At 37.8% G+C, this 18,009-nt stretch overlaps 1 protein-coding gene across 8 annotated transcripts in view; it reads right to left on the bottom strand.

The window, feature by feature from the left end:
- The window catches only part of CELF1 (CUGBP, Elav-like family member 1), a 43,611-nt gene extending 27,562 nt beyond the window's left edge, over positions 1–16,049 (bottom strand). For 7 of the 8 annotated variants that reach the window (XM_009277487.1, XM_009277489.1, XM_009277492.1 and 4 more), the window contains exon 1: positions 16,007–16,049. The gene's annotated coding sequence lies outside the window, so the exon portion shown is untranslated. The remainder of the gene's footprint in view (positions 1–16,006) is intronic. The other variant, XM_009277488.1, reaches the window with a different exon arrangement.
- Positions 16,050–18,009: the final 1,960 nt, after the last annotated feature.

Below are 18,009 nucleotides of genomic sequence, written 5' to 3'. Positions count from 1 at the left end.
TCTTTCCAAACGTTGCGAATATTTTTGGGGGATTAAAAAAAAAAAAAAAAAAATTCTACACATATATAAATTTATATGATTAAAATATAAAGACTCTTGCGCATTCCCAGTCCTGCATACCAGAGAATATTCAGAAACATCATTCACATTCATTGGCAAGCTGTGTACTTAGAAACCAAACACTCTACACAGCTGTTGAAAACTTCTCTTAACATTTGTTCCTATAGCGTAGTCAGCATCTGGGATTCAGGACATAAATCTGTTGAGATAACTGCAAAATATCAATAGTTCAACCGTGTAAAGTTTTACAGAAAAAGAAACCAGAACAGGAAGGAACCTAAACTCAGTCTACCCACAGACTACTGAAGTTACCAGTAACCAGTGAAAATGAAAGGATAACGTTTTTTTCGTTGTTTTCAAATGTGACTATCTGGAACTGTTTCCCAGGGTGAAGATGCATCTTAAAACAGAGAAACAGGTACAACTGAACAGATGAGAAGTTTCATTAAAGGTTTACAAGGCAATAGCTCTTTGTGAAACGAGGGAGCTTTCAACAATATTTGGCAAAAAACCAGGCTTAGGTTGTACATGAACAGGTTGGGATTGGACAACCTAGTTAGTCACAGACTGAATCAAGTTGAGTAATGGTAGGGTGTTAACACAGAAAAGTCACTTCTTAGACTACAACAACACAGAATTTTTGAGTATGGGAATCTTCAATAGGCTTCAAGGCATTGTATCTAGCCATACGAACAGTTTACAGCCTATTAATAAAACTGTGTTATACTCCACCCAGCTAGTTGACAGTCATACACTGCTTTCTGTATTGGCTCCTCATTGTTTGCCAAGTGCAACATGAGGTCTTGTTATCGGTAGTCACAGCCTGGTATACCACAGGACCTATCTCTGTGGAAGACTGCCTGTAACGACATCCTATTGTAGCTATAGTGATTAGTAGGTTAAAATTGCTGACCAACCCCTGCATAATCTAGAAAGGACATGGGGAGTGGAATAGTAACTATACAATGATTCCCCCCGCCCCCAAACTCTTTGTTGAAGAATACAGGTGGCCTTCTTCCAGAGTAGTCAGCTCTCTTCACCTCTGCTTTTTTCCTTTAAAGATAGTTTTTGAATGGCTTATTAACTGCACATTACAGTAAACAGCGTTCCTCTCACTGTCCATCTGCAATCATATTCCCGCCTGAATAGAATTTAAAAAAAAAAATTTCCAAACCAGGTAATGTTCAGTTAATTTTTCCCCTTGATACGCTGCTGTTCAGAGCCTAAGGGAAAATTGATGCTGGGAAAGTTCATAATTTTCTAACTGTATGAACAGACCTCAGAAACAACAAAGCTTCTTACTAGAAGGGAAGGGAATCATCAAAAATCCTTTCACTCCTCTCTACCTTTCCACTCAGAAAGGGCCAGCACCTCTCCAAATATCCAATGCAAACAATACCTTTTACAAAGAGGTAAACTACCTCTTTTCATTGAATGTCTTTTCATTCCAATTGAGAACAACTGGAAATCATTAACCCTCTTCCAATAACAATTTTCAGCCCTGCCTTCTATGCCATGGGTAGCTTCAAGACCACAGCATGGTTCCTGTTAACTGGGCAACTCTTAACATGACCTCAACAGTATTCAAGGAATCTTTCACTCCTAATTAAAAGGTTTAGTCTAGAGTCATTAATAGGGAAGAATAGAAACTGTTCTCCCAACAATTTATTTAAATAACTGATTTTATAATATCAGCACCTGTAGCATACTATAAACAGTACTGCCAGATAGCTTTATTCCTCCTTAGCCCTCATCCCCAAAATTATCAGATCATTTTTCCCCCTATCCAGAATCCAACATCAATTGTCAATGCCCACTAGGATTTCTTCAAGAAAACAAACTGCAGGCTCTCCTCTCTTTCCACCCCCCCTCAAGGGGAGTTCCTCAGACAGCAGAGGCTTCAGAGACAGCAATTCCAACTATCACTTTAGTTATAAACTTAGACATGAAGACAAAATACTTACACAGGGCTAGCATTCAAGGAGCAATGGTCCACCATCATCTCTGGGAGGAAATCCAACTTGAACGCAGCCATCACCTCAGTCTGTGACAAACTACTAAAACTAAATCAGTGTATTGCCTAACCCCCAAACAACGCCACTTCCAAAAGTCCTGCAGGTCTTAACACTCAGCCACACAAAAAACACTCAAACCACAGAAACAGAAGCTCAGGGAGACCAGCAATAGACACCACAGAAACAGGCTGGACTGGGAAAGGGACATGGAATCCCAGATTAAAAAGGGGATGTGACCATGTGAAGGGAGGCTCAGCTTAATACACAATGAAAATGCTGATGCACTGGGCTTGTTTTGTGCAATTTTCCCTGGCGAAGCAGTACTGAGTGCACTGTCAGATAAACAGAGTGTCAGATCCATGAAGATAGCAATGGGTAACAGAGCAGAAAGAATACAAACTCCAGTCTTTCCATCCCCAACTAACTCCTTGCCTCCCAAAATGGCAGTCCAAGGCCTTGAGGTTCAGACAGACACTTCCCATATCACCAGTATTAAGGTGTGAAGTGAGGTTCCTTCACCATAAACGTTTTCAATGGCTGATCTCACTCTTTTCACCTTGTGCACTATTTTTGACATTCTCCTAACTTCCAGGGAGAAAAATGCCAACTAAAATGTTTCTCTGAACTTGCCAAAAAAAATCAAAGCTAAGAAGATTTGATTACTCAAAAATTCCTTAACAACCACAGAACACCAAAACCTACTCCTTTTACAGGAGCAAAACATACATCGTTCTGGAAACAATACTTTCCCGTTATGCATCTATAAATCCAGAGATATACAGAGCCTATAGATAAGGAAAGGGAAAAACACAGTGATTTGTTGAAAACTGTTTTATAATCTTTGAAAACACTGATCAGAACACCTCAGCTGCTTCATCATTAAAACAGGAATAACATGTTGATCAAGGAACTGTGAGGTGTATTTATACACACAATACAGACCTCTTGTTAAATCTCCAATACCCAAACTAATGGGGAGATAATCTGGATAGTACTGGATACATCGGGAGATGCAGAAATATTTGACTGCAGAGAGTGAGTGCTGCAGAGGCAGCTGGATGTGTCCGAGCACTCCAGGAGGGATGATGAATTCAAGTCCAATGTGAATCCAGATAAGCCTTATGTATACTGTCAATATAACCACAAAATAAACTCTTAGAGCATCAAGGAATGCATGCTGGGGCAGCTGCGATCACTTCTTTCTTGTCTGTCAATGACTGCAACATGTACTTGCAGTTATTTAGACTGGCCAGTATATACAGCTTGCTTTATGCTTGCACAATAATTGACAGCATGTCAATTATTTTTTCATAAATAAATATTTCCAACCTCTGAAAAAAAAAGAACGTTTCCAATCTTCCGCCTACAGTGAGGTTAATTAAAAGGAGTTAGGCCTCGTAATACAAAGAGATATGCATGTTATTGCAAAATAAGAGAGGACATGAATTTAGCACACATCGGATATTCAACAGTAACTACTTCATGCATGCTCTTACTATGCGGTAAATGCAAGAAAGCTTATTCTTTAATGAAAAAGGCGCAAGCTACCTGCTAAGCACCACTGTTAAGAGCATGCAAATAGGCACTAGGGAGCACAGGTCAATTTATTAGCTTTCAGTAAATTGTTCATATCTACCTTCAGACACATCTTGCAGGCTTCCCACTTGAAAAATGCCATGTTGTGTAAAACACATCATATTCAAATGTTAAATTGAGCCTGGAGCCCACTTTATGGCTTTCTCTAAAATGAGCCCACAGAGAGAAACACTTCAGATTTATATGACTAGAACAGCAGAAGATAAGGTGGGGTTCTTGCCACTGTTCCCATAAATCTATAGACCAACACTGCCAATTCTGGTCTTACCTATGAAGACCAGAATTGATTCCTTCTGGTCTTCCAGTCATCTTTAGCTTTTTTAAGTAGCTAGTAAAATACCCCAGCAGCCATGCTCACTGTAGGTTTGATGAAAGATGATGCTGGCAACAGATACTCTAGAAAACGAGTTTTAAAAAGGTTACTGAGATTGATTAATTTACTGAAAAAAAAATCACTAGGTCATTATGATTTGATCCTATGCCCACCCTTTCCCTCATCTCTCTGCTCCCCAAAATGGAAGTCATATCTGCTTGTTCCATTAAGACAAAACGGCAACAAGTTACAGGCATTGTCACACTGTTTTACTCCATGTCAAATTCAGTCTACTGGCTTTGATAATTAAAACTATTGTGCAACTATCCTGCTACATATTAATTTTTAATTCTTGTTATACTTACTCTAATCTCTCCTGTGATGTGCTCACTTCATTTAAGGAACAGTGCCAAAAATATTTCACATGCTGTTACGTACAATTTGGGGGAAAGGAAGAATCAATATTACAATGGTGAGCAAATATCTGAAGGTATGTTAGCCAAGACTCAGACCTCAGGGTACCATACTTCTGCAGTAATGATGGCAATTTCAGCCACAAAACACTAGTGTACAAACAGGTTTGTTTTAACGTTATTTAGTTGAAGGCATGAAGCTAGTGAAATTAAAAGACTTATGGACTTCACTTGTGAAAATATCAGAAAGAGTGGAAAAAGATGGTATTTCACTACTCCGCAGAAATAAGAAGAATTAAATGAGGAAGCAGTGTTTCTTTGGAATTATAAACCCCACAAAAGTCATCCTAGCCATTGCTCGCAAAGAAAGAAAGAAAAATAAGAGAGCTAAACACACTTATTTTTTGCTCAGATGTCAAATTCCTGCTGGCTTCCAGATCCATTATTTGACTGTTTCTATTCAAAGGATAATAGAAACAATGTCTGAAATTCCAAGCTCTATGGACTGTAGCTACACATTTAAATATGGTGCTAATCTGACAATACGAACATTAAAAACTTCTACATACTACAGATTAAATCTCACTTTTTTTACACTTCTGAAGCCCTAGATTATGCTGCAGAATATATCACTATATATGCTCCTCAGAGATTGCAGAGTATAAATGCTAAAAGTTTTGCTTTTAGTTTTAAGTTTACAGGATTACATCACATCCTGGGACACAAAACCTAAAAAACCCCCCAAAACAACCCACAAAACAAAAAAACTGTCTCATATTTTCTTTCCTAAGAAAGCCTTGTTCATTTCACTGAGCAATTAACTCTGAAAGCTAAAGATAATACCATCTTTTATTTTATACAGTCTGAACCTCAGACAACATATACAAATCTGAAGCTGAGGGACTACTGGGATGGTGAGAGCGAACTATGGGAAAGGATGCAGGCTATGGGGAAATCAGACGCTATGAAGCTTTGAAGGAGACAGATCCTAGAATAAACTTCCCCTTGTATTATCTGTGCATATCCAGATCCCTACAGTGTTGCTGAATTGCAGTTTTGTTTTTAAAGAGATAACCCCTAGGTTACATGCATCAAAATACAGTAACTACTTGTCAATATTCTGTTGTTTCATTGTTGATCATGTAAGCATGTGATCAGAACATTTTCTGCCTATGCTGAAATCCAAACTGTCTCCCCATGCCTCACTGGGTACAAAAAGCCCCTTACCTAGTTGCCAAAACTGAAGTTTCTTCCTCTGCCAATCTCTATGACAGTTATGCACCATGAGTACACAAATTTGACACATTCAGAATGTTGAATTTGCCATCAAAATACATGAATTTCTGGGCTGCCTACAATTCAGATTAAATTAACTGAAAAATATTTTTATTTATATGAAATTTTTGTAGAAGTTCCCAGGTGGAGAAAAAGGATTGGAGGGGATGACAATTGCTTTTATCTCAGAAATGGCAAAGTTTCACAGTGCTCTCTCTCATGCATTTATCTGTAAGCATTTGATTCCTCCATACTCTCCAGACCTAGATGAATTTTCACAAATTAGGTAAGTAAATTTTATCCTAAAAATAGCTTATAAGTTTTTTTTCTCCCTTCTCTGGCTTGTGAATGAAGTCCTGTTTACCTGTAGCTTCTACTCTAATTCATTCTGTGAAAGCTCAAAAGGAATGAATTCTGAACTTTTGTCTGACTGAAGAATCCCCAGGACTCCCAGCTCTCTGCCAGCAGATGAAGCAGCAAGTCACCTATCCCTCTGGCTTACAGGATGATGTTTTCTCCGCCTAAGCACTCTTAGAAAGGGAAAAATAAAAAGGCAGCTAAACTTACCCTTTTATTTGATAGTAAAGAAAAATGATTCAAAATAAATTATACAAACCCTATTTTCTAAGATGAGGGAATTAGGTTATTTTTCTGGAAAAGGAGATAAAACTTTGCACTGAAGTGAACAAATTTGTTATTCTAATGAATTCTAAACAGTGGAGCTTATAAAAAGATAGACAAGAAACACATACAGGTACATTTTCTTTTAAATTGTCTATGGGCTTCCTCAAGTATATATGCTTCTTTTGAAAGCTCTACTTCTGTTCTTCCTGCCTTCTTACTGTTATGCAACATTCACTTGAAACAGAATCTACTGCCACACAATTCACAAAGCAGTTGTAGTTTCCTATGTTCATATGAATAAAGCAGGAGACTGGCAAAGGCAAATTTGAAACTGGTAAGACGGAACACTTCTTACTAAATTCACAGATAAAATAAATATTTTGTGGTGGTGACTTTTGTAATCCTGTCGAAGCTGGACAGGGTTTGAGCACAACTGGACGCTTGCAGGAATATATTTTTCCACTTCTATTTACTGCACATATGTATATACACACAAAAACCTACAACAGTTGGGATTTAAACACATAACCCCATGGGCTATATGCATCAAAATACTGCACATAAGAACTACCATCTTCTAGCTAACATTAGGAAGGAACAACTAAGTAATTTCATGTTTAAACACAGACTAATCAATAATTAAGATTTTAGACCCATTTGTCTAATGCACATAGTACTAGGCCTTATCAGAAGGAAACCACAAATTAGGCTCTGTGCAGTGCGGTAGTTCTCTAGTTCCTTAGTCACAACTTTTTACCTTTCTAAATCAACACATCCAGTGCAAAATCTTCATGTGAAAATAGATACGGAAGACACTGTTTGGATCAAAACCACAAAAGTTACTGCTTGTCTGTGGCAACTGAGATCACAATTATGATGTGACAAAACAGTATATAAAGTCCTATACCTGTGTAAGTCTGTTGTATGAAGGGGTTCTGAACTAAGCTGGTCAGAAAAGACCTATCGCTTGAACATGCTCTTGCAGAGAGGCATCAAGGGATTGCAAGCTGTGGTAGAAAAGGCAGCTCTGTTCCCTGCTCTGTACCAACCTGATGAAAAAATCCAAGCAACTTCCCTTAGCTCCTCAACTTCCAGATGTCACACAGGCAAACCAGGATGCAGTGATGCTCAGAGAACTGAGAATACTATTTGCTATACAGTAAACCTATACACTAGAGAGGTAACCCTTAACACAAGTATGCCAATACATACCAAAAGCAGAACTAAAAAAAAGCTGTTCCTACGGATGTACTTGGCAGTGCTAGGTTAACAGTTGGACTTGATGATCTTTAAGGTCTTTTCCAACCTAAACGATTCTACGATTCTATGTGTCTTACCTCCTTACAATAAATCCAATGAGTCTCAAGATCCTTCAGTGACTGCTACCTGTTTAGCTGTGCAGACCATAGCCAAAAGCCAGACTAGTTCAGAGCTAGTTGCACACCGATGGGCAAAGGGCAGGAGTTGAATGTTCTGTTTTGACCTCCCCCTCACTGAATGCTAAATGATTAGGAACTTAATGCCTTGAGACATTTACTGCTCTGACAAATTTATTTGAATACGAACAGTGGATTCAAAAGTTTTCAGGAAGGAATGACAGTATAAGGCTTGTGCATTGTTTCCTTTAAAAACAGACCAATAAAAATCCAACTGATCTCTCTGTGGCAGATATCTATTATTTCTATTAATCAAAATACTTCTAGATTGGAGCACAGACTGCACGCAGACATCCAGTTCCTCCTGTTTGTTCCCCATGCTGCATGCATTAGTGCAAAGGCACTTCAAAGGGCACCAGCAAAGTAGTCTAGAACATCAGGTCTTTAGACAGGCCAGTGACTTCAAGCCATCATTTTGCTGGAAGTACAAACAGTAAAGTCCAGGAATCAACTAATTCTCTGATAGAAACATCTTTGACCTTAATGTAACAGCAAAAACAAGTAAGGAAGACTTGTATCTACAGTATTATCCACATTCCAACGTGATGCCAAACAGTTCTGCTTTGACAGTCACACATTTATTTGTCTGACCAGTCTAGATGTCCCTCTTGCTTTTATTTCAAACAACAAGCAATGAAGTGAATGCATATATCAACTGTAATAGGTCATGTGTGGCTACTATCTTCCTAAGCAGCTAGGATCTCCAAACTAACTTTTCAAATGACAGCTAAGAAAGCAGATCTTAATGACTGATACACCAGCATTCCTCCCCTGAGGAGGAAAGGAGATGGTATTTTATGCAAAGGGTAGTAGATTTTTGGAACTCCTTGTTGGCAGGATAGCGCAGATGCAATAAACTTACACGAGTGCAAGAACAGACTGGACAAGTACTTGGAAGAGACCCATCAGAGGCTGCCAGACAAACCACAACAGGTTAGGTTCTCCTGAGCTGAAAACAGAGAGGCTGAGAGATCACTGCATCAGTTTTGTGGTGAAAACAAACACTATAGATTATTAGCCTTTGTGAATGGCAAAGATAGGTCTGAAACATGACAAAGAGCAGGAGTATGCCTATGCATTTGTGTTGGGACAAAACAAAAAGCACTATGGAAAAAAAAGAGTTGTCCTGTTAAAACTACTCAAGGACTGAACTATACACATACTAGGTAAATGCTAATTAAAAATGCTCAGCTATTATCAGCACTATATGCAATTGCTTTAGTAACACCAAACTGACCCCCCACCCCCAAACTGCACAACAAAAAACCCCCAAAAATATACCGCTGGACTTCAGGAAATGTTACAGCACAGATAGTAACCAGTATATACTTTCCCCTCTTTTTAAAATGCCTTGCAATTGCTTTCAATATGCCATCATATAATTGATGAACAAATTCAATGTGTGGTATACTCAATATCTGACTCACTCCTGAGGACAACTTACACCAAATGGCAGACGGTAGCTCTAAAATATGAGAGCTTATGTATCAGGAAACAGGTTACAACATCTGTTCAAATCCGAGAAGCCAAAAAACCTGCAACTAGGTCCTGCTCTGCCAGTAACTGCTAGTAACAGGACGTCTAACAAGAACTCAGAAGCAGCTGAATTATCAGTCTTAAGACCCTCTTACGGCAGATGAATGAAGTTCACAGACTTTAAGACAGTGGCCTCCAAACTTCTTCAATTTTCCTCTCATCTCTCTCTGACACATTGCCTCTTCATCTGCTTGCCTGAGAGGGGACACGAGTGTTCTGTGAATATACTGACGGGGCTGTGGGTACTGGAATTCTGCAATGCGAGCGACCCACATGCAGACAATGATCTGCTTCTCTAGGGCAGAACAGCTGCACGACACTACCCTGAGTTTTACTTTCTTAGTGCATAGCTGGTCAGCTAACACAGCAGCATGAGGCTGCTAACCCAGTGTTTGACCCGCTGCAGATATGTCTGCTACTTCAGCGATGATACTAAAAAGGCTTGCAGAGGCATTACCAAAAAGAGAAAAAAAATGGAATAGACAGCCATGAAACTGCCTCCTGACAATAACCTCAAACACCCACCTCCGACCAAAACATTTCTCATTACTCTCCGGTTTAAGATTACACAAATATTTCTGCATTATTTTGAGATATATCGCAACTATTATTTCCAGAATCTGTATCTATTTAATTCTTCTCTACACAAAGCCAGAAACTCCAAAGAACTTCAAATATCACTCTTTGCAATAGTGCCATTTACAGAGGGACAGACAATTTCGGTTAGTATTTACTGGGATTTTTTCCAAAGGCAGCCAGTACCTGCCCATGCTGTTTTCAAGGAGAGTACCTGTGCAGCATTAGGACAATAGTCTACTACATCAGCACAGCAAAATAAATAAAAAGATGTTCATGTAAGCAAAATCTTCAAATTAGAATATTTTCCTAGAAACTCCATCTTCTCTTTGGTGTTTAATTATCTCCTTCTTATACCTGTTCCCCAATGATACATTAAACACTTCATTAATCTTCATAGAAATATAATGAGAGGTACCTGAATTGTTGTCTTCCCCTTATAGTGCAAGACATTTTCTTTTGCTAGCTTTAGACTTCAATTTTGTAATGTTCCCAATTGTGACCTTCAGAATAGTGATCTGAAATGTATATTAAATTTCTGTCTTTCCCAGATAAATTTTGTTTCTTTATCTTGCATATTTCCTCATTTTTTTCAGACTAAAGGAACGGAGAGGGAGACAAAAATCAGTATTATCAGCTATTTCTTGGTAGTAGTAGTGAATTAAAAAACCCAAACCAAAAAACCACAACACAGTAAAACTTACTGTGATGCAAAGAAGACAGCAAAGGCCTGGCTGAGAAGACACTGTATGAAAGATACTAGACACTAAGCAAGTAAGCAGATGAACAAATTGCCAAAAGACCAAATCATGAATTTAGAGCAATTAATGCATGACAACCTATTAGAGCATCTGTACTTGTAGAACAGATAACAACAAGCCTTAATGCAGGCTCCCTAGAATAATTAATTTTGGCAAATCATAGACAAGGAGTAATCATCACGTTTGTCCCTCTTTGCAAGACATTTTACAATTAATAATTGATATGAGGAAGTAGCATTCATGTATGAATCCCAGGGCAAATGCCTTTAAAGCAGAAGCATATAGGTTTCTTCCTCTCATTCTAGGAAGACATATAAACGTTGAAAACAACAACAACAACAAACTGTAGAAGATTTAATCCTTTTATCCTTATCTGTACGTTGTGGGGGTTTTTTTTGTTAATAGATGTAAAATGTGTATTTCAGGTACATTCTCCAGTTTGAGAAGTATTTTGAGTTTTTATCATTTGCAGTGCTAGAACACAATATATTTTGTGAGAGACAAACTATGGAAATCTTAAGTACCTAAGAGAGATCTGAAAGACCTGTAGACACTTGCACTGTAGAGCTTATATTTTGTGAGAGACAAACTATGGAAATCTTAAGTACCTAAGAGAGATCTGAAAGACCTGTAGACACTTTGGCACTGTAGATAGAAAAAAAAAATCTTGAGAAAGTAGGAAAAGTGGCTTGGTCACAACAATGGTAAGAGGAAATAAAGGCAGCAGTATGACACAGAACAGGAGACAAGGCAGGAAATGAGAGTATAAGAAGTGAGGACATGCATTTCTATCCTGTGAAAGGACAGAGAACTACTAAAAGCAGACAGGATGGAACACTTAAGGCAGCAGCAAGGTTTGAGGGTCCCCTCCCCCCTTTCTTTTTGTTTATTGACTGAATTCAGACCATGAGACACACAGAAAGTATGGATGGTAAATGACACTTGCACTTCAACGCTTAAATCTTCAGTAGAAGAGAATAAGAATACTAATGCTTGCAAGCTATCATGCCCTGAAAACAGAGGTACACATTCACTTACACCACCTTTCCACTCTTTCTCCCCAAATGTTGCCTCTGAGCTTATAAAAATGATCTTTTTTTTTTTTTTTTAAGATTGGCCAGAAGTTTACCTTCAGGTATTTCAGCTTTTTGTGTAAGAAACAACCCTGCAAGCAATTCTACAGAACAGAATACTTTACAAAGTAAAAAAGTTGAAGGAGATCTAAATACAAACACAAGACCTAGAAATCTGGTTTCATATAGGCCTGTATTTTGCTGCCTTTTCCTATATTATAGGAATCTGCAGCTCTGTACTTAGTCAAAAAGATCCACTGGAAACAAACATTTTGTCATCTCTGCAATACTTGCTAGAGATATTTTTAAAGAATCAACTACACATTCTAGGTTAGTTTTCTGTTACTAAAACAGAGCCAGACATTATTCTTCTGCTAGGGAGCTGGAAATCCACTGGGTCCTGGGAAGCTCTGAACAGCCTGCTTGTCTTCAAGCCAAACATGCCACAAAGCACTACAATGGGCAAAGCAACTACATTTACACAGAGAATTGCTGTGTGGTTGCATATTGGACCCAGGGGAGACTACAGAACCAGCTATACAATTCCAGGACAATACCACTTATGAAGATTGTTGTATTACCCTACACGAGAACTACAGTGAAACAAAAATGCCTTTAACTAAGGTTTATTGCAAGCAACATACCTTGTGCATGTGTAAAGTAAAGCCTTAAAGTAAGAACTGGTCAGAGTTACTTTATTTACTTAAGAAATGTAATGTGTAATCTTAACTCAAAGGATCAAACTTCATATTATTAAATGATTTTAAAACTTCTCCTTTCTGAAATGTCTTACAATAGCAGTCGGACCTGTTTAAAAATCTTTCAGAAGTATGATAGAGGCCTTTTTTTCTTCCCCTGTTAAGTTTCAAGAGACCTTTTGGACTTAACAAAGCAACAAGTCTCAAGTTTCATTGTCCTTTGCAGCCATCAGAACAGCCATGCAAGCCGTTCTGAGGAGTTCTTTAATCTCAAATCGTTTCTACTAATAGTACCAGATACAAACAAGAATCAGTTAATATTATACTACAGTAAAAATTCACTCACTATTTCTCTCGCATTTCATTTTATCCAAATTAAAGTTTTTTGTTGCATGTTACCTGAAGAGAGTTCAAACACAGCCCAGACAGCTCCAGGAGAGCACGCTATGCAGTTAAAATAGTAATCACTGCAATAATAATTTCTACGTAGTGCATCAACTTAGAACATGATAAGGCGTGATTTCCCCTGGCTCTTGGCACAAGGCTGCAAAGGTAGCAGTATAGCTCCAGTATTGTCCACGAGCAGAGTGGAGGAGATTGGAATGGGATGTGATATCCCTGGAAAAGCAAGCAATTCAAGCTACCACATACGTCGTGGGATAGAAAAGCCTAACAGATGCTACAAGGGAAGCTCCAGTATCACTCCTGGCACAGAAGGAGTGCAATCAATTTAGGAAGTTGTTATTTTGTTATCTTGTCTCCTAATCAAAGTTGAGATTCCTGTTGCATATTTTGGACAAGCAGCCATCCGCAAAACTTCACTAGCTTTTAAGCTACACGTGCAGGACCATAATCAAAATGTCAGAGTATGTTTCTGAAAAATATCTAAACTTTCCAAGCCTCTAGAGTCAAAAGACAAACAGTGTGATATATGTGTCTCAGTCTTCCTAATCAGCTAAGAAAATACAGCCGTGCCTATCTAAAAACTTCCTCTTTAAATAAGGTCTAAATAACCATTAGATTAGATACTACAGTAGGTTTCAACTTCAGGAAGAGCTAAGCCCAGAAAGAATGAAGAATACTACCCTGATCCCAACAGTCCCTCCAAACAAATAAATATACAACCAAACAAATTTACTTCTCCTTTCCTAAACTATAAATGGCTTTAGAAATATTGAGGAAGAATTAACTTATCTTATGGCAGAAGAACTGAAGTTCCTTCTAAGTAGACAAATCTACAATCTTTTAATGTCCATTTTTATCTCCATGCTAAAGGCTTCTATTTTGGAAGGGGCTCGGATCTGCAGAAATTTTATTTGAACACAGACACGTTTCAGGTAAAAACAGATAAGTTGCTATTCTTCATCACACAACATGCCTACAGTTATGTCCCAGTGGAGTTTTCATTAGAGCTTACCTTCAAGAAAACAACAGGATCACCCTAGAGGAGGGGCAGGGCAGTAAGAAAAATACAAACACCACAGCGTTCTGTATTCACAGGGCATTTAAACAGTATAAAGGCATTTTTGTCCTCCAGCAGAGTATCAGCATGCTGAATGTGGATATGACAAGAGTCAATACAGAGGTAGGAGTTCCTCAGTCTTGAAACTGTCAATGCTTATGAGGTACTTTTAAGACGATAATATTCGACAGAAGAATAACTGTTTAACATGCTTTGGCAAAACGCGGCATACAAATTTCCAAATACAAGAAGCAATCCTGAGTCTCAGAGTAAGCTCTCTATTCAAAAACTTGACTGGCTAAAGATAGCAGCTACCAGAAAAGTGGGGAACAAACCAAGCGCTATTTCAAAGCAAAGATGACTCCTCCTCAGTTTTATTCTCTATACCAGACCAGAAGCGGAATGCCATCAGTTTTATTTTTATATATCTCTGTGGTGTTAATTTAATGGAGTTAATCGTCATAAGATGCATTTCATACTGGGATGCATACAAACAATTTTATATACCATTATCAGATGTTCAAGAAAAGACTCAATCCTCTTTCATTTGGACACCTTTCTACGCTCACATTAAGGCAGATGAATTCAACTTTATGTTGCTCTTAAGATGAGAAACCATGGAACTTGCACCAAATGGAAGCGTTCCGTTTCATGACTTATTTTCAGCAACCACAAACTTGATTATTATTTCGCTCTTTAAATAATCTGATTATTTTGTTATTTAAGTAATCTAAATCTATTGATTCTGGACCCGTGTTTTGTAATTGGCAGAATCCCATGAAAAACTAGGTCCAATCACAGATTAGTCTGTCTCAAAAGATACAAACTTTTCAGACAAAACACAGATGTAATGACCAGTATTCTCTCTTTCCTACCTTCTGTATGGTCCTAATGGAGCAGCAAAGGAGAAGGAAGGGCAAAGTCCTTTAGGACTAAATGACTAAATCAGTCATTTAGGAAAGAAGTTAAGTGTTTTGCAACAGCCACAATGCCTGGAGACCAATGCCCTGAAACCAGTACTTTCAAAAACAGAGGTCAACCACCAATTCTCTAAAAATCACTTGAAAATGAAGGTGTTCCTGGCTTTCTTAATCCAACTTTAGCTCTTTCTACCCTGATGAGTGACATATGGAGAGACAGGATATCCTGCACTTTAAAGACAAATTTGATTTTCTTTCTGATATGAAAACTGTAGCAAACACCTGACCATAGTAGAAAACAAGTGTTTCCTCAAGACAATATCAAAACTCAACTCTCCCTGGTTGTCTACAGACCAAAGCACACCTTAAATATTTCTGCCATAGCAGAGGTGATTCATCAGAAGAGCAACAATCACCACACTTTGAGCATGATACTGTTACTTAACACAGCAGTTACAGGTCAACTGTCCTCAGAAATGAACTGAAACTCTTAAGGTGCACAGTTACAGACGGTCTGATCTATTCTTTTGGTACTCCTCTGACCACACAGTAAATCATTCCAACTTGCTAAACCAGAGAAATAAGAACTTGATCACAAAAGAGCTTTTTATTGGGTTGTCAAGCTGACTTTGTCTACCATGCAGTCAAACTATCACGAGAACCAAGCATAACCAAAGGACACAGGACTACTTGGAAACTGAGTAAGAGAGGAAGGGGGAATTGTCTCAGCTGTCTCATGAAACTATACCCTTACTGGACTTCAGGCATTGAGAAAACTGCACCAGAAGATCCTCACATTTGGCTCCAAGCATTTTCACACTAGACTATGTTCCCATTCTGCTGCACATAATCAAATTTGTCTCAGCCCATAGGGAGTTGTTCCACTAATACTCACCTTTAGGGTTTCATGTACTACAGAGTACTTGAGATTTGTTCTGGTCAAGAAATTACTATGAAGACACACATTTCTAACTTTGTAGTTAGTTATATTTCTAAAATTATTAAATTACAGATGGAGCTAAGAAGCCTATTGACTTGGTACTCGCAGTCCTAAGTTGTTAACGCTCCCAACTCCCTTTAGCAGTAAAAAGGCAGGAAACTGTGAAGAGTTTAAGGTTCAGGGAACACTGTTCACTGCAGTGGAAAACGACTGCTTTCATCACTAAAAGTAAAAACAACTTCTCTCTAAACCATTGAAAGGAAGCTCCAATATGTAAATGAGGGATACAAACTGTAGTTGGTTCATACCTGCAGCTACGCACCTCCCTCTAGTTGTTCCAGTCTTCACTCTAAAAGGTAAGGAAAAAACAGACATTGAGTACTCCAGAGTTAAAATCAGGTAGTAACAATCATTACAGCATGAACTCCATTTTGTAAAACGCCGAGGACTGTGAAAGTAAAGCATATTTCTAGTAACAGAAGTCATCATAAGGTGGGGTAAGAACCCTCATTAGACTCAAAAAATGAAGTTGCACCTTTCAAAAATACAAAGAATAAATGAAAGGGTGCAAAAGAAAGGACTGCAAACACAACATGGCTGAAAAGAGAAGTCTTGGAGCTTCCTAATAACATTTAGTAGACTTATCCTACCTGTCTGGCTTACCTGAAGCAGAGTTACCAACAGCAGTACCCACAATCCTAAACTCTTATATTACATTATTTTGACAGCAGCACCACTAACAGATGACAATGAACCTGCAGATGGGAACTCTAATGTAAGATAGCATAGATGGAAATGTATGAAAAAGCTCTGAATTAGGGAACACAAAGAACTAACACCACAAGAAAAAAAATGTTATTTCTACATCTTAAGCAAATCATCAACCAGGGAACCATACAGACTTTCTGTACTAGCACCTCATAAGTAGGGGATGCTACTCTGTGATTCAGGGTTCTCTTTTTGCAGATTCAGTAATTGACCCACAACACAAGCTAGCATATATTTAAATACAAACTTTTGATTTTTTTTTTAAAAAGGAATTCTTCTCTGCTTCCTCCTAGGTTATTTTGCAGAACTACACTCATGGTTGTCTAGCAGTATTTTACAGAAAATCCAAATCTGTTTACTTATAGTACCAAACGAAAAACTACGTCCATCTGCAAGGAGAAGGGTTATATAAGGGTATTTGAGTTCCCACATTTTCACTGCTTTGCAGGCCCCTTCATAACCTTTGTTCTATATTCTTTGAGAAGTGTGAATAAATGATCCATATTCTCTTCTAACTTGTACTGTAACATACTTGGATATTTATCACATGTACTCATGCTCTCTTTTCCAGAGGGAGTTCTCTTGAGAATTTTTTATCCCTATTTTGTAGTAATTTTCAATTGTTCTAATTTCTTCCTAATTGGTTCAACTGATCTAATAAAAATATTATACCCTCTAAAGGAACACAGAATTCTAAACACAACAACAAAAAATAATTTTCTTATAATACTAGTTAAGAACAATAAAATTCAATCCATGAATCCTGAGAAACATAACTCAGTTATCCAAAATGTGTATTTTCAAAGTTATGAATTTATCTTTTCTAGAATATTAGTGAAAACTGACTATTGGTCAGGGAACACTTTACATACTTATTTTCATTCTGTTTCACAATAACATTCTGGATTATGAAGCTCCTACTAGTGACTCAGGCAAATATGTTACCTGAGGACATCTCCTTCCACCTCACCCACACTCCTTTGCTTTTTTGAAGTTTAATTACAGAATATTTGTTTATGGCCAAAAAATGGTCTCAGATTCCTGCTAACAGACCTGGCTTGAAAACCTCATGTAACAAAAAATTTTTGTTTTCTTCCTTTTAAACCCGATCTTTGCCAGATATAAGCCCTATGGAAGTTGTCATAAATGCTAAGTTACATTTCTGTGATAATCAGCTTTCAGAAAAAACTGAAATACACAGCTCATCGATCTTGTAAATGCTTAAGAATATACTGGTAAACAACTTTTTAATGTTAAAAAGAAAATCTTCCCTTCACACATGTAACTATGTAACACTTTAGAGAATTAATTTAAAAACTTAAAAGGAAGCAAAAGTACAGCTAACATAGTCAGAGGAACCCGTAACTCTCTGATACCTTTGGGAAAAAACATACACCTCACTCAATCAAAGGCAAAATCCAAGACAATAAAAACTTTAAAAAGCAAGCAGCAAATCTGACAACCACCTGTAGAAAGCCTGGGAGAATGCTCTTAAATCATAAATGTTTCTCAAAACAAAATTGTTTTAGTATGGTTCATTTAA

Source organism: Aptenodytes forsteri, unplaced genomic scaffold (genome assembly GCF_000699145.1).
Source record: "Aptenodytes forsteri isolate BGI_AS27 unplaced genomic scaffold, ASM69914v1 Scaffold146, whole genome shotgun sequence".
NCBI lineage: Eukaryota > Metazoa > Chordata > Aves > Sphenisciformes > Spheniscidae > Aptenodytes > Aptenodytes forsteri.
Note: the sequence above shows the minus strand (reverse complement) of the source record. Positions and strands in the feature narration are given on the sequence as shown.